Source organism: Panthera uncia, chromosome B1 (assembly GCF_023721935.1).
Source record: "Panthera uncia isolate 11264 chromosome B1, Puncia_PCG_1.0, whole genome shotgun sequence".
NCBI lineage: Eukaryota > Metazoa > Chordata > Mammalia > Carnivora > Felidae > Panthera > Panthera uncia.
In genome coordinates this window covers 134,924,430-134,948,486 of record NC_064811.1, presented here as the reverse complement: position 1 = coordinate 134,948,486, position 24,057 = coordinate 134,924,430, and the positions used below count along the sequence as shown (strand labels likewise).

Here is a 24,057-nt window from a genome sequence, read left to right as displayed (position 1 = left end):
AATAAATAAAATAAAAGAGCAATCTATGCTTCTGCTAAAAGACAACTGAGGACCTTTTCATGGGTGTAAGTATCAGCAAGTACACTTTTCCCCCCCACTAACAAATATTTACAGTTATTATGGGATGAAAAAGTATATATTCCTTGTCTTATATGCATCTAATAGACCCATCTGATCCTAGGCATAGTTTTATCTGGTACACTTAGGACAGTCCATCCTGGAAGAAACAACCAGAGGAACTTCCTATTCCCAGCTAATGAGAAAACTTCTCCATCAAAAAGTTTTATCTGAACTCCAAAATAAAAATCCATGGAATAATTAATTCTATGAATTCCAGGTAGCCTCTGAGGAGTCACAATTTATTTGTGGCAACCATGCCTATTAGTATCTGCCTGCTAATAGGACTGGCTCCTGTTAGCTAATTGTATTAGCCCTTATCAAATATTTAACCAGACCGCCCCCTTTTTTTTTCTTATCAGACCTACTATATTACCTTTGATTTGATGCTCTAAAATGTCTATACAAATAATTCACTTACAAATTTAGGTTAAAAAATCTAGCCCCAGTAAGACACTGTGACCTTCCATTCTCATTAAGTTTTTAAGGAATCTTTAGATGATAGTCTTGAAGACTGAAAGTAAATCTAAAAGACTTGGATGCCACATAGCAGATCTGTATGCTTAGCCTTCATGCCTGGCACTGCTTCCATACAGGCCACTGAAAATATTCACCAGAACTCCTATATTTTCCAACTTCCACTCTGAGTATAAATCAAGACTATGGACAATCTTACCTAATCTAACAACCTCACTGCCAGAGAACTACAGGAACTCATGTAAAATCATCTGGCAGCAGACATAATTCTGGTCCCAAGAGAGCATTCATGCAGTGTTTAAAACCAAGTATTGTACATATGTTCTCTAAAGCCTCCCTGATGGCTGTGACAACACCAAAAATATTCAGATCATACCAGAAAGTTTGTCTGATTCCACTGCATTCTTACTCTGGCTTCTAAGGATGCCAATGTTCAGAATCCTCTCAACTGGCTTTCTTCCAAACTAAAACCTTATTTTTTTCTTCTTCTCCTCCTCCTCCTCTTCTTCTATGCTTTAATAGTTTATTTTGAAGGACATTCTATTTTATTTATTTATTTATTTATTTATTTATTTATTTATGTATTTATTTATTTTTTATTGAGAGAGAGAGAGAAAGAGAGAACATGAACAGGGGAGTGGCAGAGAGAGAGGGAGACACAGAATCCAAAACAGGCTCCAGACTCTGAGCTGTCAGCATAGAGGCTGACGTGGGGCTTGAACTCTTGAACCCCGAGATCATGCAGTGAGCATAAGTCAGACTCTTAATGACTGAGCCACCCAGGTGCCCCTTGAAGGTTATTTTAAAAGCAAAGTTAAAGACAATCTGATCAAAAATTGCACAGAATACACTCATTAAATAAATGTGATGATTAAATAAAAATAAGGGAAATTTTTTTTTTTCTGCAATTCTGGAAATAAGTTCTGTTGTTCTGAAGGTTTTTATACTTAAAAACAAACAAACAAACAAACAAACAACAACAACGAAAAACAAAACCCAAGGCGGGGATGGGGGAATCGTGGCAATTAAAGCTGCCTGTTAATCACGTAAATCTGCAGTGGAAACCAATTTTTTTCTGTTCTTCCCAATAAATCAGTTTCGATCTTCAAACTGTGCCTTGTTTTTGTTTAAAGGTAAGATGGTAGAAACCCAATGGGATTTGGTGGCTTTTTGTAAGCACAGCAAGTCCCTATAATAAAATAGGCACAAATGTCTGACCACATAGGCACGAGGTGGCAAAGAATGGAGATCCACTATCTGTTTTGATGACTTTTCTGCATTCATAGTCTCATCGTCTACTATCTCCTTGACATAGTTGGTGAGACCACACCCAGAGTGAGGGTTTACCATACCTTTCGTCTGTGTCTCCAGCATCTGCTCTGGCTCCGTGGCGGACCCTGCAAGTCACAATCCCCGGAAACCAGTCTGCGCACCCAAGCGGCTCATTCTTCAGAGCCCTGCACCACGCCACCAGCTCCCAGCACAAACCGGTTTTACTCGTTTTATTATATTCCTAAGGCATACCACTCATCAAATGCTGGATCTCCAAGCTCTCCATAATTGTTAGGTTGACAACATACACAATACATCATACAGCTATTTTTTTTTTTAAAGCCAGCAAGAGTGTGTGTCCAACCCGTTGTGAAAACCACCTTGAGAACCTCAACTTCACAATAACTATTCCATCTCTAATAGTTTTTAAAGATGAACTTTGTCTCTCTTAAACAACAGAGATGACCGACCAGTTGCCCATTACTTGGCCACTGACTTGGCTTGAACAACCTTCAGTCAGGCTTCTCTCCTCTCACAGTCCTCTCGGTTGTGGCTCCTCCCATCCCAAGTTTAAGTAAACTCTAAGGTGTAGAACAATCACTTATTACAAGAATCATTTGCACAGCATGAATTATTTCTTGTTAAACTTCCTCAGTGATGTTGTGTGCAAACCCCCACTTACTCATTTTTTCCCTCAAAGTCCCAGCTAGCATCCTCCATTCCCTATAAAAGTCTCTCCCCCACAGTTTTTTTGTTTGTTTGTTTGTTTCATTTTGAGACGCCTGCAGATCCTCAGATCAGAGCATCTTCTTTGTTACAATAGTCTTTTTGTATAAAATTTTTCCTCACATAAGTCCAGATTCGATTTTGCTTAACAATATTATGGACATTAAGAACATTAACAAATCTCCAGAGACTTCTGATATATTCTGTAAAGTGTTTAATCCCCCCAAAATTTACAATAATAAATTTCTATTCACAAATATCCCTTTAGTTTGATTTTTTTTCCATTCAGCTATTTATAATAACAGAATCCAATTAAAAAATGAACACATCAAATAAAATTATTTATAGCATTCTTATAGTGTGAAAGAACAAAGCTTTACAATCTTTGAGGTACTTCTAGCAAATCTGAAATAATTTCAGGTGTAAGAGACTTTGCAAATCTTCATTTATCTATTTATTTATTCTTATTTAAAAGCTGATTCTAAAAGGCAACCAACAGAATTTCAGAGTGATTTGATCATATGATTAGATAAAATCATGGATACCTGATCAATATATTTTGCCTATTTAAAGTTACAATATATAATTTTGAAGTAAACATAGAAGACAACACATAATACTGTTGCCAGAAATATCAACTTTTCACCATGATGAAATTTGTGTGCTTGCAGACATGTGTGTGTGTTTTCTGGGTTGGTTTTATAATTATAGACATTATAAAAACAACACAAATCACAGTACCTGTAAAAATTTCAAGCACCTGAGGAAATAATGGGGAAAGAGATGCTCTTAGCTATAAATATCCCATGAGGAGCACTTGTGAATTAATATGTTTCATTTGTTCTAGAAGGTAGGTCTACTTAAGCATTTCAGTTGAACCCCCAACACTCTTTATATGTATATATATATACATATATATATATATATGTATATATATATAATAAATATTGTATATTAATATATATTATACATATTATATGTATATATATTAAAGAAATATATATGAAATTTGTATGAAATTTGTTTGTATGAAATTACAAATGCTTCTCTCTGTGATATACAAATATAAAATGAGTATCTGTCAAAGATTTTATTAAACTTATTATGCAATGAGGAAACCAGTAGGATGATAAGGCTAGTTCAAAAAAGATATTGAAGACTTGAGATTTATTTATTAATTTTTAAAAGTTTATTTATTCTACTTTGAGATAGAGAGAGTGATAGTGGGGGAGAGGCAGAGAGAGAGGGAGAGAGAGAGAATTCTAAGCAGGCTCCACGCTCAGCTTAGAGCCCTATGGAAGGCTCAAACTGATGAACCATGAGATCATGACCTAAACCAAAATCAAGAGTCAGACACCTAACCATATGAGCCATCCAGGTGGCCCAGGGCTGAAGATTTAAGCATTCTGTCATGTTAATAATGAAATAAATTTCCTAATTGATACAAAACTCCTCAATATCCAATAAGAAAATAAATATGTAATCTATGTGGTTATACCTTCTACTGTACAAACATTTATAAATTAACCTGTAATTTTAGAATATTTTGCCTATACTTGTCAAATGCATTATCCTAGAAAATTAATTCTTCACTGACTATTAAGCAATGACATGAAAAGAATATGCAGGCATCATCATGTTTCATTTCCTAGTTTTTGTTAATATTTCTTTTTTTAAATTTTTTTAAATGTTTATTTATATTTGACAGAGAGAGAGAGAGAGAGAGAGAGAGAGAGAGAGCGTGAGCAGGGGAGGGGTAAAGAGAGGGAGACACAGAATCCGAAGCAGGATCCAGGCTCTGAGCTGTCAGCACAAAGCCCAATGTGGGGCTTGAACTCATGAGCCATGAGATCATGACTTGAGCCGAAGTCAGACACTCAACTGACTGAGCCACCCAGACACCCCTGTTAATATTTCTTAATATCACTTGCTTATAAATGAAAGCCTGACATTTCTACTGTTTTTACTGGTTGTTTTCATGTCCACCTACTAATGATTCCACCATTTTAGAGTCACCTCCTTTTAAAGGTATTTGTAAGCATTTCCTATACCCTGAGCTTAAGACAATCATACAAATCCATCTCTTCATGATCTTGGTATCTTGTAATGTCCATCTTCTTTAAATCCAGCTGTTGTAGATGATTTACATCTCCCCATTTTTTTTCTGGGATAATTTTTCATCCAATTTTGTTGAAGATGTCTCTCTTCTGATGTTCTGTTATTGTTTTCATTATTGATGGTGGTTTTGTTTTATTTTGTTTGGTATGTTTTTTTTTTTTTTTTTTTTTCCTTCTGATATCTACTTGTTCTTTTGTTTTGTTCCTGTAAGAGGAATTAGAAAGTCTATTTATGTTACCATCATTATCTTTCCTGGTCTATTGCTTTAATATATTTCACATATTTAGGGTTTTCATACAAGAGATATTTGGAGAGATAATTTCCTCTTCTTTACCCTAAATAAGGGAAAAATATTTTTGAGGTTTCAAAAGGACAATTTAGGTACCATGAGAACTTGTAAGCTAGTAACATATTTTAATCATTTTATCCAAGAAGTATTTATTAAATACCTATTGATAAATACTTTTTAAAAGGTCATCTGATTTCTTACAGATTTTTATGAATTCCATTGGTAAGTATGCTAAGCTGACTGAAATCAAATTAACCAATAGGTCCAAAAAATTCATGTTTATTGAATAAATCTCACAAAATATAGAGTAACTGAGAATGCTGGTCACAAAGAATAATAGTAGCATTTTCCGTTTTGTTACTCCTATAAAAATCTGTCCCAAAGAAAAATCTTATTTACATAAAGCCTTAAAATCAAAATATGTAAAATTTGGCCTATTATGATGATGAAAATAATTTTCTGCAAGAATCTTGTAAATAACATTGAAATAAGTATATTATATTTCATATTAATATTTATTTATAACATTTTAGTAATGTTACATACCACTGATGAAATGTAGTGCTATATCTTTCTTAGCAATTTGCTATCCTGACGGCTTAAATACCTCACCAACTTAAAAAATAATTTTAAAATAGTGAAAATAAAGTATATTCTATGATAATAGAGGCTTCCTAAATAAATAAGATCTAATGACTAATCAGTACCTTCCACATGTCTATAAAATAAATATTTGTGAACACCATTAAACTAATTTTATTCCCCAAAGAAATTGTTTAAATACTGATAAGTTTGATACAGAGCCAACTACCACTTGTCTAAATCAAATTGAATATCAACTAGCCACAAAATTATCTCATTTAATTAACTACATTAATTAAATGAAAATTTACATTTTCTCTTCAGTTCCAGAACAATTTCTAACAATCTCCACATGAAAATCTCTAAATGTTATTGCACTTTTTGCTATTTCCATTTGAATGTGCTGCTTCAAGGGACCAAAGTTGGATTTCTATCTATGAAATGAGGGCCATTTATACCTTCACATGCAGTACTTGTTTTCTTGTTATTATAGGCACTCTTAAGATACATTTCTCTGTTTTTATTTTTTGAATTTAAAAATACTGATAGAGCTCCCATTTGTCTTAAGACATCTATAACTCACAAGGAAAATTAACACTTATTTTCAATAAGTGATATTCCTAGGCTCTAATGAAATTCTGTGTCTTAAGCGACCTCAGCAAACATTTAGCTTGTCCCAATAGCTCATAATGTTTGAAGAGATATCCAAGATATTTGTTATGTGACTGATATATTTGAAGACTAGATTAATCACAAATCTTTAGTGTAAGAAAAGCTTAGTTAAATATATTTTATGTTATGTTCAAGATAGTGTCACCTAATAAATAATATGTAACCACAAATACACCAATAACTTGTACAAAGAGTCTGTTAGAAATGGTGAGCCCAGTGCAATATACAAACTAACCAAGATCCATATAGATCCATTGGGCAAATTTGAAAATGCTGCATTCTTGATTTATTATGATCTAATCTTTCTTTCTGCATAGGTCATAAGCAGGGCTGGCTAGCTTGCATCTCTGGATGCAATGATACTGCCAGCAGCATTATCTCTTTTTCCAAGTACTAAAAGTCAAAATTAAAAACTAAAAGTTTTCGATCTAGACCAAAAAGCATGACTTTTGATGATAAAATACTCATATATTTTTGTCCTGTACTTAAAACATTTCCTTAGCAATAAGCATTACTTGAAGTGCTTTTAAAATGATTTATACAGATTATTAACTTCTCTATCAGAGGTTGTTAACAGAAAATATTGGAAAAGTTAGTACACAATAATGAAGTATATTTTCATTTATTTTTTTCTGTTTATAAGAAGTAGTGGTTTTTCACAGTATTTGTGTCATTATTCATATCTGATAAAGGCTAATATTTTTGTAAATTTTATTTGCTTTATTTAATTTCTTGCCAATTCCAAGACTGGAGGGAGTAGTCTAAATATAAGTGATTTCATTCTGCAGTATATACATGTATCTCGTTATTATTCTGTCAAGCATTTAGCTAAGCTACACCATGCTATTGCTGGCTTGGCATACATTTTGTTTGATCAAACTGCCAGCAGGGGCCTCATGTGAGCACATGCCCTAGATAGCACCCCGCAAAGTCACAAGTAAATGTAAGTCCCTGATAAGACTTCCCCAAAGGTCCTTGTGATGGACACTCTCCTGTGTCCCCCAGACAGAGCCTTTCCCCTTGTGTGCCCCTTATATAAGACCCTGTGGAGTTTAGATTTTTTTTTGGGGGGGGGTTTGAATTGATTAATCTGGTCTTAGCCTGGGAACCCCAAAGCATCCAACTTAAGGACCCTAATAAAAGGATGTGCCTCAGGTCCTTCTTTCTCTCTGCCTGTATCATGCCTTGACCTCCTCACGTGACCCCTCAAGGTGTGCTGTGTACTTCCTCCAGGACCTGTGAGTAATAAACTTCTTTCAATTCTTTTGTGGCTTCTTCTTAAACCCCATGGTTCACCATGTGACACCCAGGTTTGACTTAACAAAGGGCAATTTATTAAAGCCACAACAATGTTGTACACCTTAAACTTAATACTATATGTCAATTATATATTGATAAAGATGGGAAAAATAAATTAAATAAATAAATGTGTTTTAATTCCATTCTTTCAAAAATATATAGCATTATTTCTATATGTTCATAAGTAAAAGTAATAGTAAAGATAAGTAATATTCATTGAAGCCTAATAATATATCAGAACTTGTACTTTATGCTTACAATTTTAGAATTCAACTTGTACACAATGCAAAGTAGAATTATACACTCCTCCACAGTTTACAAATGAGAAAGCTGAGTTTTCTAAATGTTACATAACTCATAAAAGTAGTTAGGAATGCTTTGTTGTGGTAAACTTTCAGTTTTATTCTAATTTGAAAATGTTATATCTGGCAACCTAACCTCATTTTTAAACCTCCTAAATGAGACTATACAGGAGATAGAATTGTAGAATAAAGAATATTTTTCCTTGGAAATTTAAAATCTTTATTCGTTTTTCCAGTATTTGTTGATAATGAGAAGCCAAGTATAATTACATTTGTTTTCTGAATTTAGCTAGATAAGTTATATAATAAATATATTTCCTCAACATTTTAGTTATTATTGATTTTTCTAGCATATTATTGTTGATGAAAAGTTATCTTTCAGTCCAGTGTTCTTTTTTCATATTAATACACATTGGTTTTTTTGAATATCTTTTAGAGCATTTATTTTTTCCTTTATGTTTTGCAGTTTTAGCAGAATATTTCTGTATATTCAGCACAATATTCATGTTTTCCTAATATAAAAACTTATGTATTTTATGGCACCTGGGTGGCTCAGTCAGTTAAGCATCTGGCTTCAGCTCAGATCATGATGTCATGATTCAGGAGTTTGAGCCCTGCTTTGAACTCTGCTTATAGCTCAGAGCCTAGAGCCTGCTTCATATTCTGTCTCCCTCTCTCTGCCCTTCTTTCACTTGTGCTCTCTCTCAAAAATAAATAAACATTAAAAAAAACATTTTTAAAAACTTATGTGTTATTTCCAGTTATAAAAAAGTATTAACTATTTTGTCTTTGGATGGAGCCTCATATATACTATCAGTATTCTAGAATATTCCACATAGACTTTGTTGGAACTCCTTATTTTATTCCACGTGCACTTAATTTCTTGCTGTTCAATTTAATCTCTGGATTTTTTGTTATTGTATCATGGTTATTCCCTTCTATAAATCTTGTGATAGTTGTTTTACCTTAATTTCTATTACAGAATATTAATTTTAAAAGAAAACACAGGACATACATATAATGGACTTAGAAATAACAAAATGAACACCTAGGACCCACAGTTCCAAGAAAGAGATGCGTATGTTCTTTAATTCTTAGATAACAATGTTCTGTGTATGTATATTAGATCAAGTTTATTAATTTCTATTCAAAATGCCTTTATCCCTTCTGATAGTTTCTGTTTGTCTATCAGTTACAGCTGTATATAATTTCTGGTGATTTTACTAAATTCATACCAAGTTAAACTTGTTACATATTCTTGGTGAATTGAAACTTTTTTCTTTTGAAATGATGTACTGGTTAAGTTTTGCTTTAATTTCTATTTTATCTTATCATTATGTAGTTACCTCAGCGTTTCTATATGTTTATATATATATTGGAAAGAGCGCTTTTTAATTGTGATTGTTTCTTTTTTTTTCTTTTTTGTGTAATCTGTCTGTAGTCATTTCCTCTGCTTTCTTTCTTAAGATTGATAATTCCACAATTACTATACCACATTCCTTTCTGTCAACTTAGAAGCTATATTTCTTTTATTGTTTTTTCTAGCAGTAGCTAGGAAATAGAGCATACATTCTTTACTTACCAAAATCTCCTGACACCCTCATTCCTCTCACAGATAATAAAAGGAGTTTAATAATGTTAATTCCATTCATCTTCATCCCAAATGTTTTTCTATTCTTGTCATGTGTGAGGGTTACTTTTAGATGTCAGCTTGACAGAGCTAAGGAATGTCCACATAGTTGGTAAAATGTTATTTCTGGGTATGTTTGTGAGAGTGTTTCTGGGAGAGATCAGCATTTGTATCAGTAGACTGAGCAAAGAAGATCACTCTCACCAATGTGGCACACATTATTGAGAACCCAAATAGGAAAAGGCCAAGAAAGGGAGAAATTCTCTCCCCCCCCCCCCTTCGGATGTCCATTTTCTCCTGCCCTATAACATTGGAGCTCCTGGATCTCAGGCCTTCAGACTTAAACTGAATTACACCGGAGGCTTTTCTGGTTCTCCAGTTTGCAGGCAGCAGATTGTGGCACTTCTTGGCCTCTGTAGCTATGTGAGCCAATTTCTATAATAAATCTCCTCTCTCTCGTTATATATCTTATCAGTTCTGTTTCTCTGGAAAACACTAACCAATACAGTATGCAATTTTATTTATTATCATAAAACGTTTGACCCCAAAGGATATTATTATCGCTTGGTAGAATCAGTATTCACATTTGCATTTTTATATTTACTGTTCTTCATTTATTTTTACATCACTAATACTTCATCTGAAAATAGTTCTTTCTGCCTGAACTTGGTGAACACTTTCAGAATGGTCTTTAGCTTAGGTCTGCTGGTAGTGCATTCTTTCTTTTAAGTTGCTAGAAAATATCTTTGACTGGTCTGAATTCCAGAAGTGTATATTTTTTTCCTTGTCAATTATCAAATGTTTATGTATTTAGTGTTTTAAACATAGTCCGCTATCCTGTGGCTTTAATTACTTCTGATGAAAAGTCAGCTATTTGTTTAAATTTTGCCATTAAAACATAGCGTCTCTTTTTTGCCCTCTAGCTCATTTATGATTTATTTCCTTTTTTCTTTAGACTTCTATGATTTCACTATGATGTAATTGGTTATGATTTTCTTTATGACTTATTTGGGGCTATTGAGCATTTTTAAACTATGAATTGGTGACTTTTAACTGTTTTGGAAAATTATTATTTATTAACTACTCAAATTGTTTTAAATTTCTTTTACTCCATAACCTCTTACTTTTCTTACTAGGTCTCCAATTAAGTATTTGTTAAACTCTACCTCCTATATCTCTTTTCTACTAGTCTGAACTTTTCCTTCTTTTTAAGTTTATTTATTTATTTTTAGAGAGTGTACACACGAATGCGTGAGCAAAAAGGGGGGAGGGTTAGGGAGAAGGAAAGAGAGGATCCCAAGCAGGCTCCATGCTGTCGATACAGAGCCTGATGCGGGGTTCTATCTCATGAAGTGTGAGATCATTACTGGAATCGAAATCAAGAGGTGGACACTTAACTGACTGAGCCACACAGGCGCCCTCCCATCTTTTTAAACTTTGCATTTCACTTCTGTATCACTTATTTTGACTTATTTTCCTGGCAATTAATTCCCCCTCCAGATGTGTTTAAACTGTTAAATGCATTCACTGAATTGTTAATTATAATTTCTGTGTTTATCAGGTTTTATCATTTTTCTTGGCTTTTGTTTTTGTCTGACACTGATATGTCACTATGTTTTTTTAATTTTCAATTATCTTATGAATATTTCAAGATTAGCTACAATCTCCTTGTAATATTAAGCATAGATTTATAAGTCTATCTTTCATTATTTAGGTGCCTAGAATTGATTATGTGCTAAACATTTTATTTGAAACAACTTGTTTTTAGAAATTATTTGAAAACTAGCATGAAGCTTTATTCCTTCAGAAATGATTCTTTCATTTAAAATATAGAAAACTAAATCATTGGTATTATTGTATTACATTATCCAATTCCAAAGCATAAGTTTCTCCAGACAACCCATGTTTCTTAAAGCCTAAAGGCAGGTCATTTGAATGTTGGTTTTCAAACTCTTAATATTTTATTCTAATGTGTCTGCCTGTGATCCTCCAGTCTTTACATGACATGGTCTTTAACCATAGTAGATCTGTTTTATCCCCTAGCCTGAAGGGTTTTTAAACCTGCAGCTTCTTGGATGTCTCTACCTATTTGAGAATAATTCCCAAATAAGTAAAAGAATTTCCCAATTCTGAAAGGTTTTGGCTGTGCCAAAATCTTCTGGCTTCCACCTTTTTCATTTTGGGAATATTATTATTACTCTTAATTTTCTTAGTTTTCTTTAGCTGTTAGAATAATCCCAAATACCTGTGTGAGAAGTACTGGAAGTTGATATTCTTTTCTGGTGGTCCTTCTTGTCGTTACCAATATTGAAACTGTTTTTATGTCTCTTTACTTATTCCTAATATTATTCATGTGTGCTTCTTTTTTCTGATCAGGCCAGACTTTTTATTATAGTTTCTTTGGTTTTATTCTGATCTTTTTATAATTTCTTAGAACACATTCACAACCTTTTCATTTTTTACTTTCTTCTATTGTAACTGAAATAGGGCTGCAGATTTCTCTCAAATTATCCCTTTTGCTGCAACTCCCTTTTTAACATTTTTACTAATTTCTTCATCATCATTCAGTTTCTAGCGTTTTGAAAAATGTACCATGGCTTTTGAGCTATGATTTATTAATTTTTGACCTATGACTTATTACTAATGCTTTTGGTATTTTATTACATTAATACTAGTAATTTATTCTTATTTGTTATGAGTAATAATAGCCAATATTTATTTAGTACCTATATGGCTCAAAGTACATTATGTTTACTTTTCGCACTTAATCTTGGAAATAACCAGGTGGGAATAGATGAGATTGTTATATCTTCCTTTTCAAACAGCTTTGTGAAAGTTTAATTGACATGCAATATAGTACACATGTTTAAAGTGTAAAAGGTGATAAGATTTAGTATGATATATGCCCATGAAATAATTTCTGCCCTGAAGATAATGGACATATCCATAGCCATCAAAATTGTTTTCCTTCTCTTATGTAATTTATCCCTCTCAGCTCTCCAAATTTCCTACTCCTTCCCCACACCACCATTGATCTACTGTCACTAAAGGTTGTAAGTTTACATTTTTTTTTAATTTTATATAAACGGAATTAGGTGAAAGTACTCTTTGTTATACTTTTTTACTTGATGTAATAATTTTGATATCCATTCATGTTGTTGTTCATATCAATAGTTTCTTTTCTATTGCTGTAGAGCATTGCATTGTATGGATATCCTAAAGATATTTTATCCTTTCACTTGTTGCTATATGTTTTTATAATTTCTAGTTTTGTCTATTTCAAATAAAACTTCAACAAACATTAGCATTGAACTCTTCCATTAGCCCATAGATTTGTTTAGACAAATAATATCCAGAGGGCCTCACTATGCACTACTCCTTGAGATATTTGGAGAATTTAATCACATTAATCACACCGGATTAGGGGAACCACTTTATAGCAAAGAAAGTGTAAGATTTATTTCAGGACTTTAGAATCTACTTTATATCCCATTCTGCACCACCCTGAAATGACTAGCTGATAGAGTATTTGAACAATCTGCTGGAGATGATGTGTCCCACCGTCTTCTCCTTGAGACAATAGTATACAAGGTTGAGGTACTGTCTTCCAAGCTTTAGTATACAAAATTGAACTAAAGACCTCTATATGTCATTGTATGTCCAACAGGAAGAATATATGTCTGACATAAGTTTGATAATTAAATATGGAAGCTGGATTTACCTCCACTTATCATCATTCTCAATAACACATGGAAGTGTTTTGGCTTTCTTCTCTGACATACTAATGCTCTGCCAAGTTACAGCTCGTATTCCCCAAAGGGAACATTCTTTCACCAGGGATCACAAAAACTAAGCTAAAAATGATGGCTGCCACTCAAGCACTTTAGGTTACTGTGTCCAAGGACCAGTAAGCAAAGGCAGGAGTCAGCAGTTTGGCAAGTGTAATTAACTCTGATTATTTCCGAAGGGGATAGGGCTGCTGTTACACAATAAGGGCAGAGATGAGATGTATAGCTATCATCCAGATAATCCATTTTGGTGCCTATTGGTACACACTTTCCCGGTCATGACTGTAAATGAACACCTTCATTAACCTCAGCTGAGAAGGACGTGGTGACCAGGGTCTCTACACTTAGGGAATGGGGGTCTAGGTCATAACACCAGAGGAATCACTGATACGGGCAAAGCAGAATCTAACTTGAATACAGTAGAGGACAGAGATGATGAGTAGCCCACTGGATGGACTTTGGATGGACTTTGATCGGTAGAGAGATATATTACCTAATTTACTTTTTAATTTTTTTTTTTTTTTTTTTTACGTTTTATGTATTTTTGAGACAGAGAGAGAGAGAAAGTGAGCATAGGTGGGGGGCGGGCAGAGAGAGAAGGAGATACAGAATCCAAAGCAGGCTCCAGGCTCTGAGCTGTCAGCACAGAGCCCGATGCAGGGCTTGAACCCACGAACCGTGAGATCGTGATCTGAGCCAAAGTTGGATGCTTAACCGACTGAGCCACCCAGGCGCCCCAACTAAATCTGCTTTTGACACAGGACTTATTGCACAGCTGTCAGCAGACACACTGTAGCTGTCAGTTTCTTTATAATTATCTCAGTTTATCTTAGTGCAGGCCATATACAATGACTGATTGTGGTGCAGGTTAAAAGGCTGGCCATCTGTGATGAGCCATATATACTCCTAAATTTTCTGTAAGATTGGCTGAGTTTTCATTTAGGCCTATTTTGCAGGCACACTTTTAACTTCCAAATCTACTTCTTCCATTTTCCTTTCCACAGGTGTTGATGCCCGATGAATAAATACCATGCATGCCACACTCCATCTAGGCATCTACTTGTGGAGAGCTCAGCCTACAAAAGTGTTCATAATGAAATCAGCTTCTGCTGCTTTTTTGTCAGCAGTCTCCCACATAATAGTACTAATATTATATATAATGCAAACAGACACGCAAACATCTCAGCTCCCCCTAATGCATACCTACATTAACATAACTTATTAATTCATTATTCAACTTTATTAGGGTTTTTACTGAACACAAGCCTAAATTAATTTGTGTAACTCCCCCATCCTTAATCTACCCTTCCCCCCATTAAAGTGGCATTCCTCATAAAAAAAGAGTGAGAAGGATTTACATTTTTCTCTCAGAATCCAAACATGAAGTGGTTCCTCAGGGGGTGAAAGGACATTAAAAAAGTGTGGGGGCTTGGGGCCTCTGGGTGGCTCAGTCACTTAAGCCTCCGACTTCAGCTTAGGTCACCATCTTGTGGTCCATGGGTTCAAGCCCCGCATCAGGCTCTGTGCTGACAGCTCGAGCCTGGGGCCTGCTTAGGATTCTGTGTCTCCCTCTCTCTGCTCCTCCCCTGCTTGTACTCTGTCTCTCTCTCTCAAAAATAAATAAACATTAAAACATTTTTTTAAAGGTGTGGGGCTTATTATTCATTAGCCCCTGAAACAATCATTGTATGCAGAAAGGAAAAAGTAGTGTTTGTCCTTATCACTAAAAATATAATGAGAACATAATATAACTCTAATGCACCTAAAATGTTAAAGAAAATGTTCTTTTCTGAAAATTATACTATCATATGCAACTTTAAGATTTTCTTATTCTTCACCAGATTACTTTCAAAAAACAACACGTAAGTCAGTATTTGGTCATTTTAGCAAATGGTATAGTGATTATACGTCCAGGTTTTACTCTTTGGTAACAGTGAGATCAACTGAAAAACATAGTGTCACAAAATAACCTATAAGCACTGGTGGCCAAATACCTTCCCCCAAATCCTATCTAGGTTTAATTATGAAAACTCATCCTAAAATGATTATTTAAGGACGAAGTGGTGGGGTAATAAGAAGAGATATTTATGTATATTCATGTGATCTCAACACATTTAGGTGAATTTTTGTCAGTATTTATATATAAAGGAACAGGTAATATTCGCAGATTCTGTTCATTCTCAGTCTTTCACAGTGTAACGAAATATAGTTACTATTTTGGAAATGATGCATTTTTTTGTGAAGTCAATAAAGAATGTGCCTAAGGGTAAAGGAACAGTTTGTATATCAAAACACCCTGGAGAGTTGTCTAGGCAATGAAGATATAAGCTTTAAAATTTATATTTTAAGTCAAGAAATAAAAATGGTATTACTTTGTACTTGTCTAGCACAGCTAGTGCTGGTGCAGAATAAAAGGTTGTAACTTTATTCTCCTGCAGTCGTGCAACACGCCGCCACATCTCCCGTAGAGTCTGCCATTTTTAAGAAATCAACCGCAGTTCGACCACTCTATTGGTAACAAGAATGCCCATTTAGCATAAACAATAGCAACGTTTCCCCCCCAAGGAAAGCAAAATTTTGTCACTTTTCCTGATCCATGCATCCGTATTACTTTTAAGAGATGAAACAAATTGTCCATCTTGAATGCTATATCTCTTATAGATTGTGTTAGTCATAGTATCAGCTATTATTTCAAAAATGCACTTAAGAATTTTAATTTGAACTTCAAAATATTAGTTGTTCACATTTTTATTCAGAAGAGTATCTCTTTTGCTGTTATGGGTCACAGGCCAATTTGATAATACAAATAAAGTTACAGAACCTGTAGCAAAAACATAAGTGAACTTATTAATAAATGTAACTTTTTTGACAGGAATATCATTGATATTCTAATAAGGGAAAAACATCAAAATATTCTTGAATCTTGTTCATGAAACTGTAATGGTTATGAGTGTTAACTGAAGGATACTTGAAATAGATTATAAAAGATAATCAATTCTCCATGTGTTAAGCATTTATACGACATTCAATTAAAATTAAGTTATTATAATTATGGAGCAATCCTAACTTGTATTCAGTATAAGCGTAATGATAAACAGTACTAATAACCATAGCGATTGAGCCCTTATTTGCCCTGTATTAAATGTTTTGCACTCTCATGTTGATGTCTTTACACTAACCTGGCAGAAATTGACTATTAATATTATATATAACTTAGTATTACATTAATACTTTCATTCTGATGTGATGTAAGAGAAGCTTAGCAATATTAACTTTTGTGTAAAGTCAAGAATTCCATAAAGTAGTAATACTCTATGTTTTACATGGTATCAAACCTCTTGGCCTCAATAACCTAACTGTAAGAAATTTGAATTATCAAAATCTAACATTTTCATGAGAAAAAATTGGCCTGTGATACAATCTAGTATGCCTGTATTCATTTTTTTACTTTTTTACACTCTATTTTCTTTTTAATTATATTGACTTTTGAACAATGAATAACATATTTTCCATAAACTATAGATTATTCTCATTATCCCAAATATTGTTTTTTAAAATTATTTTATTATAAAGATATTTTACAAATATTGGACTTAGATAGATGTATGAGGTAAAGAGGTAAGCTGAACACTCATATATACAACATACTGCTTGAGAATCAAAGCCTTTGACATTTCTGTCACTACACTGTCCTCATACAGGGAGGCAAACATTATTCTGAGTTACATGACTATCATACTCATAATTTTCAGATTACTTTTACTGAACAGGAAATGATATATTTGTAGTTTTCTCTGCTTTTGAAATTTACCTATTGTGATGTGTCTGGCTGCCTCAGTTGGTAGAACAAGAGGCTATTGATCTTAGGGTTGTGAATAGAAGCCCCATGTTGCAGGTAGAGTTTGCTTTTAAAAAATTACATATTGAAACCACACTCAAGGTATACTGTGTTTTGTGGGGTTTTTTGCTCAGCATTTTAATTACGAAAGTTATATGTATCGGTGTGATAGTATAGATATCCATTTTTGCACTCATATGTATTTCCATGAGTGAATATAACAATTCAACTATCCAGTCTTCTTTGATGGATTTTCAGATTGTTCCCAATTTTTACAATGTTTCTACAAACACTGAATTATATGTCTTTTGATGTACATTTATGAGAAATTTTACTGTGGAGTATACTCATTAACTAGAACTTCTGGGTCATTGGGAAATGACATTTTCAAGTTACATAAATACTGTATTTTTCCACTATATTTTTGTCAGTGAACACTTCCATGAGAAGCATATTTAATACTCCAAATCTTTACCAAAGTGGGTATTACCAGACTTCTACATTTTCTTTTTTTAACAGAAATTATTGTATTTTTTAAAGTTTATTTATTTATTTTGAGAGAGAGAGACAGAGAGAGAGAGAGAGAAAGCACATGAGCGTGCATGCCTACATGAGCAGGGGAGGGGCAGAAAGAGAGAATTCCAAGCAGAATCCCAATGTCAGTGGGAGCCTGACATGGGGCTCCAACTCACAAAGCATGAGATCACGACGCGAGCCAAAACCAAGAGCCAGAAGCTCAACTGACTGAACCACCCAGGCACCTCAACATCTGTAGTTTTTAATGTAATATTTATAAACTGATGAGCATTTGTGATAATGATTTTCAGTTCCCTAATTATTGTTAAAGTATCCATTCAGATTTGCTTTTAGTGAAATGACCATTTTTCTTTAAGATTTTTAAACTATTTTTTAAGATTTAAAAGAATGTACAATATGTAAATCATTAAATCCTTATATGCATTAAATATACTCTCCAAATTATTTTTCCATTTTCTTTATTGTGTCCATTTTGAACAGAAATTTTAATGTAATTTAATGAGGTCAATTATTTGACTATTTTTGAGTTAAGAAAACTTTTTTTACAATATATCCATATTTCATATTAAAATTTTTTAAGGCTTAAATTTAAACTTAAACCCTTAATCCATTTTGTATCTATGTTGTAAGGGTTAAAATTTTCATTTTTCTCTTATGAACTGTGTATTAATTTGCTTGGATTGCTATTACAAACTAACATAAATTGCGTGGCTTATGGAGGTTCCGGAAGATGGCGGCGTAGGAGGACGCGGGGCTCACAACGCGTCCTGCCGATCACTTAGATTCCACCTACACCTGCCTAAAGAACCCAGAAAACCGCCAGAGGATTAGCAGAAGGGAGTCTCCGGAGTCAAGCGCAGACTAGAGGCCCACGGAAGAGGGTAGGAAGGGCGGCGAGGCGGTGCGCGCTCCACGGACTGGCGGGAGGGAGCCGGGGCTGAGGGGCGGCTCGCCGGCCAAGCAGAGCCCCCGAGTCTGGCCGGCAAAAGCGGAGGGGCCGGACGGACTGTGTTCCGACAGCAAGCGCGACTTAGCGTCTGGGAGGTCATAAGTTAACAGCTCTGCTCGGAAAGCGGGAAGGCTGGAGGACAAAGGGAGGGAGAGCTGCTGAGCCCCCGGACGGCAGAGCTCAGCTTGGCGGGGAACAAAGGCGCCAGCGCCATCTCCCCCGCCCATCCCCCAGCCAAAATCCCAAAGGGAACCAGTTCCTGCCAGGGAACTTGCTCGCTCCGCGCAAACACCCAACTCTGTGCTTCTGCGGAGCCAAACCTCCGGCAGCGGATCTGACTCCCTCCCACTGCCACAGGGCTCCTCCTGAAGTGGATCACCTAAGGAGAAGCGAGCTAAGCCTGCCCCTCCACCCCCCGTGCACCTTGCCTACCCACCCCAGCTAATACGCCAGATCCCCAGCAACACAAGCCTGGCAGTGTGCAAGTAGCCCAGACGGGCCACGCCACCCCACAGTGAATCCCGCCCCTAGGAGAGGGGAAGAGAAGGCACACACCAGTCTGACTGTGGCCCCAGCAGTGGGCTGGGGGCAGACATCGGGTCGGACTGCGGCCCCGCCCACTAACTCCAGTTATACACCACAGCACAGGGGAAGTGCACTGCAGGTCCTCACCACGCAAGGGACTCTCCAAAATGACCAAACGGAAGAATTCCCCTCAGAAGAATCTCCAGGAAATAACAACAGCTAATGAACTGATCAAAAAGGATTTAAATAATATAACAGAAAGTGAATTTAGAATAATAGTCATAAAATTAATCGCTGGGCTTGAAAACAGTATACAGGACAGCAGAGAATCTCTTGCCACAAAGATCGAGGGACTAAGGAACAGTCACGAGGAGTTGAAAAACGCTTTAAACGAAATGCAAAACAAAATGGAATCTACGATGGCTCGGCTTGAAGAGGCAGAGGAGAGAATAGGTGAACTAGAAGATAAAGTTATGGAGAAAGAGGAAGCTGAAAGAAAGAGAGATAAAAAAATCCAGGAGTATGAGGGGAAAATTAGAGAACTAAGTGATACACTAAAAAAAAATAATATACGCATAATTGGTATCCCAGAGGAGGAAGAGAGAGGGAAAGGTGATGAAGGGGTACTTGAACAAATTATAGCTGAGAACTTCCCTGAACTGGGGAAGGAAAAAGGCATTGAAATCCAAGAGGCACAGAGAACTCCCTTCAGACGTAACTTGAATCGATCTTCTGCACGACATATCATAGTGAAACTGGCAAAATACAAGGATAAAGAGAAAATTCTGAAAGCAGCAAGGGATAAACGTGCCCTCACTTATAAAGGGAGACCTATAAGACTCGTGACTGATCTCTCCTTTGAAACTTGGCAGGCCAGAAAGGCTTGGCACGATATCTACAGTGTGCTAAACAGAAAAAATATGCAGCCGAGAATCCTTTATCCAGCAAGTCTGTCATTTAGAATAGAAGGAGAGATAAAGGTCTTCCCAAACAAACAAAAACTGAAGGAATTTGTCACCACGAAACCAGCCCTACAAGAGATCCTAAGGGGGATCCTGTGAGACAAAGTACCAGAGACATCACTACAAGCATAAAACATACAGACATCACAATGACTCTAAACCCATATCTTTCTATAATAACACTGAATGTAAATGGATTAAATGCGCCAACTAAAAGACATAGGGTATCAGAATGGATAAAAAAACAAGACCCATCTATTTGCTGTCTACAAGAGACTCATTTTAGATCTGAGGACACCTTTAGATTGAGAGTGAGGGGATGGAGAACTATTTATCATGCTCCTGGAAGCCAAAAGAAAGCTGGAGTAGCCATACTTATATCAGACAAACTAGACTTTAAATTAAAGGCTGTAACAAGAGATGAAGAAGGGCATTATATAATAATCACAGGGTCTATCCACCAGGAAGAGCTAACTATTATAAATGTCTATGCGCCAAATACCCGAGCCCCCAGATATATAAAACAATTACTCATAAACATAAGCAACCTTATTGATAAGAATGTGGTCATTGCAGGGGACTTTAACACCCCACTTACAGAAATGGATAGATCATCTAGACACACAGTCAATAAAGAAACAAGGGCCCTGAATGATACATTGGATCAGATGGACTTGACAGATATATTTAGAACTCTGCATCCCAAAGCAACAGAATATACTTTCTTCTCGAGTGCACATGGAACATTCTCCAAGATAGATCATATACTGGGTCACAAAACAGCCCTTCATAAGTTTACAAGAATTGAAATTATACCATGCATACTTTCAGACCACAATGCTATGAAGCTTGAAATCAACCACAGGAAAAAGTCTGGAAAACCTCCAAAAGCATGGAGGTTAAAGAACACCCTACTAACGAATGAGTGGGTCAACCAGGCAATTAGAGAAGAAATTAAAATATACATGGAAACAAACAAAAATGAAAATACAACAATCCAAACGCTTTGGGATGCAGCGAAGGCAGTCCTGAGTGGAAAATACATTGCAATCCAGGCCTATCTCAAGAAACAAGAAAAATCCCAAATACAAAATCTAACAGCACACCTAAAGGAAATAGAAGCAGAACAGCAAAGGCAGCCTAAACCCAGCAGAAGAAGAGAAATAATAAAGATCAGAGCAGAAATAAACAATATAGAATCTAAAAAAACTGTAGAGCAGATCAACGAAACCAAGAGTTGGTTTTTTGAAAAAATAAACAAAATTGACAAACCTCTAGCCAGGCTTCTCAAAAAGAAAAGGGAGATGACCCAAATAGATAAAATCATGAATGAAAATGGAATGATTACAACCAATCCCTCAGAGATACAAACAATTATCAGGGAATACTATGAAAAATTATATGCCAGCAAATTGGACAACCTGGAAGAAATGGACAAATTTCTAAACACCCACACTCTTCCAAAACTCAATCAGGAGGAAATAGAAAGCTTGAACAGACCCATAACCAGCGAAGAAATTGAATCGGTTATCAAAAATCTCCCAACAAATAAGAGTCCAGGACCAGATGGCTTCCCAGGGGAGTTCTACCAGACATTTAAAGCAGAGATAATACCTATCCTTCTCAAGCTATTCCAAGAAATAGAAAGGGAAGGAAAACTTCCAGACTCATTCTATGAAGCCAGTATTACTTTGATTCCTAAACCAGACAGAGACCCAGTAAAAAAAGAGAACTACAGGCCAATATCCCTGATGAATATGGATGCAAAAATTCTTAATAAGATACTAGCAAATCGAATTCAACAGCATATAAAAAGAATTATTCACCATGATCAAGTGGGATTCATTCCTGGGATGCAGGGCTGGTTCAACATTCGCAAATCGATCAACGTGATACATCACATTAACAAAAAAAAGAGAAGAACCATATGATCCTGTCAATCGATGCAGAAAAGGCCTTTGACAAAATCCAGCACCCTTTCTTAATAAAAACCCTTGAGAAAGTCGGGATAGAAGGAACATACTTAAAGATCATAAAGGCCATTTATGAAAAGCCCACAGCTAACATCATCCTCAACGGGGAAAAACTGAGAGCTTTTTCCCTGAGATCAGGAACACGACAGGGATGCCCACTCTCACCGCTGTTGTTTAATATAGTGCTGGAAGTTCTAGCATCAGCAATCAGACAACAAAAGGAAATCAAAGGCATCAAAATTGGCAAAGACGAAGTCAAGCTTTCGCTTTTTGCAGATGACATGATATTATACATGGAAAATCCGATAGACTCCACCAAAAGTCTGCTAGAACTGATACATGAATTCAGCAAAGTTGCAGGATACAAAATCAATGTGCAGAAATCAGTTGCATTCTTATACACTAACAATGAAGCAACAGAAAGACAAATGAAGAAACTGATCCCATTCACAATTGCACCAAGAAGCATAAAATACCTAGGAATAAATCTAACCAAAGACGTAAAAGATCTGTATGCTGAAAACTATAGAAAGCTTATGCAGGTAATTGAAGAAGATATAAAGAAATGGAAAGACATTCCCTGCTCATGGATTGGAAGAATAAATATTGTCAAAATGTCAATACTACCCAAAGCTATCTACACATTCAATGCAATCCCAATCAAAATTGCACCAGCATTCTTCTCGAAACTAGAACAAGCAATCCTAAAATTCATATGGAACCACAAAAGGCCCCGAATTGCCAAAGTCATTTTGAAGAAGAAGACCAAAGCAGGAGGCATCACAATCCCAGACTTTAGCCCCTATACAAAGCTGTCATCATCAAGTCAGCATGGTATTGGCATAAAAACAGACACATAGACCAATGGAATAAAATAGAAACCCCAGAACTAGACCCACAAACGTATGGCCACCTCATCTTTGACAAAGCAGGAAAGAACATCCAATGGAAAAAAGACAGTCTCTTTAACAAATGGTGCTGGGAGAACTGGACAGCAACATGCAGAAGGTTGAAACTAGACCACTTTCTCACACCATTCACAAAAATAAACTCAAAATGGTTAAAGGACCTGAATGTGAGACAGGAAACCATCAAAACCTTAGAGGAGAAAGCAGGAAAAGACCTCTCTGACCTCAGCCGTAGCAATCTCTTACTCGGCACATCCCCAAAGGCAAGGGAATTAAAAGCAAAAGTGAATTACTGGGACCTTATGAAGATAAAAAGCTTCTGCACAGCAAAGGAAACAACCAACAAAACTAAAAGGCAACCAACGGAATGGGAAAAGATATTTGCAAATGACACATCAGACAAAGGGCTAGTATCCAAAATCTATAAAGAGCTCATCAAACTCCACACCCGAAAAACAAATAACCCAGTGAAGAAATGGGCAGAAAACATGAATAGACACTTCTCTAAAGAAGACATCCGGATGGCCAACAGGCACATGAAAAGATGTTCAACGTCGCTCCTTATCAGGGAAATACAAATCAAAACCACACTCAGATACCACCTCACGCCAGTCAGAGTGGCCAAAATGAAGAAATCAGGAGACTATAGATGCTGGAGAGGATGTGGAGAAACAGGAACCCTCTTGCACTGTTGGTGGGAATGCAAATTGGTGCAGCCGCTCTGGAAAGCAGTGTGGAGGTTCCTCAGAAAATTGAAAATAGACCTACCTTATGACCCAGCAATAGCACTGCTAGGAATTTATCCAAGGGATACAGGAGTACTGATGCATAGGGGCACCTGTACCCCAATGTTTATAGCGGCACTCTCAACAATAGCCAAATTATGGAAAGAGCCTAAATGTCCATCAACTGATGAATGGATAAAGAAATTGTGGTTTATGTACACAATGGAATACTACGTGGCAATGAGAAAAAATGAAATATGGCCTTTTGTAGCAACATGGATGGAACTGGAGAGTGTGATGCTAAGTGAAATAAGCCATACAGAGAAAGACAGATACCATATGGTTTCACTCTTATGTGGATCCTGAGA

The 24,057-nt window shown here is 35.7% G+C and overlaps 1 pseudogene; it reads right to left on the bottom strand.

Annotated features, from left to right (window-relative positions):
- Positions 1-1,686: 1,686 nt before the first annotated feature.
- LOC125922454 (protein dpy-30 homolog) overlaps positions 1,687-24,057 on the bottom strand; it is a 23,681-nt pseudogene continuing 1,310 nt past the window's right edge.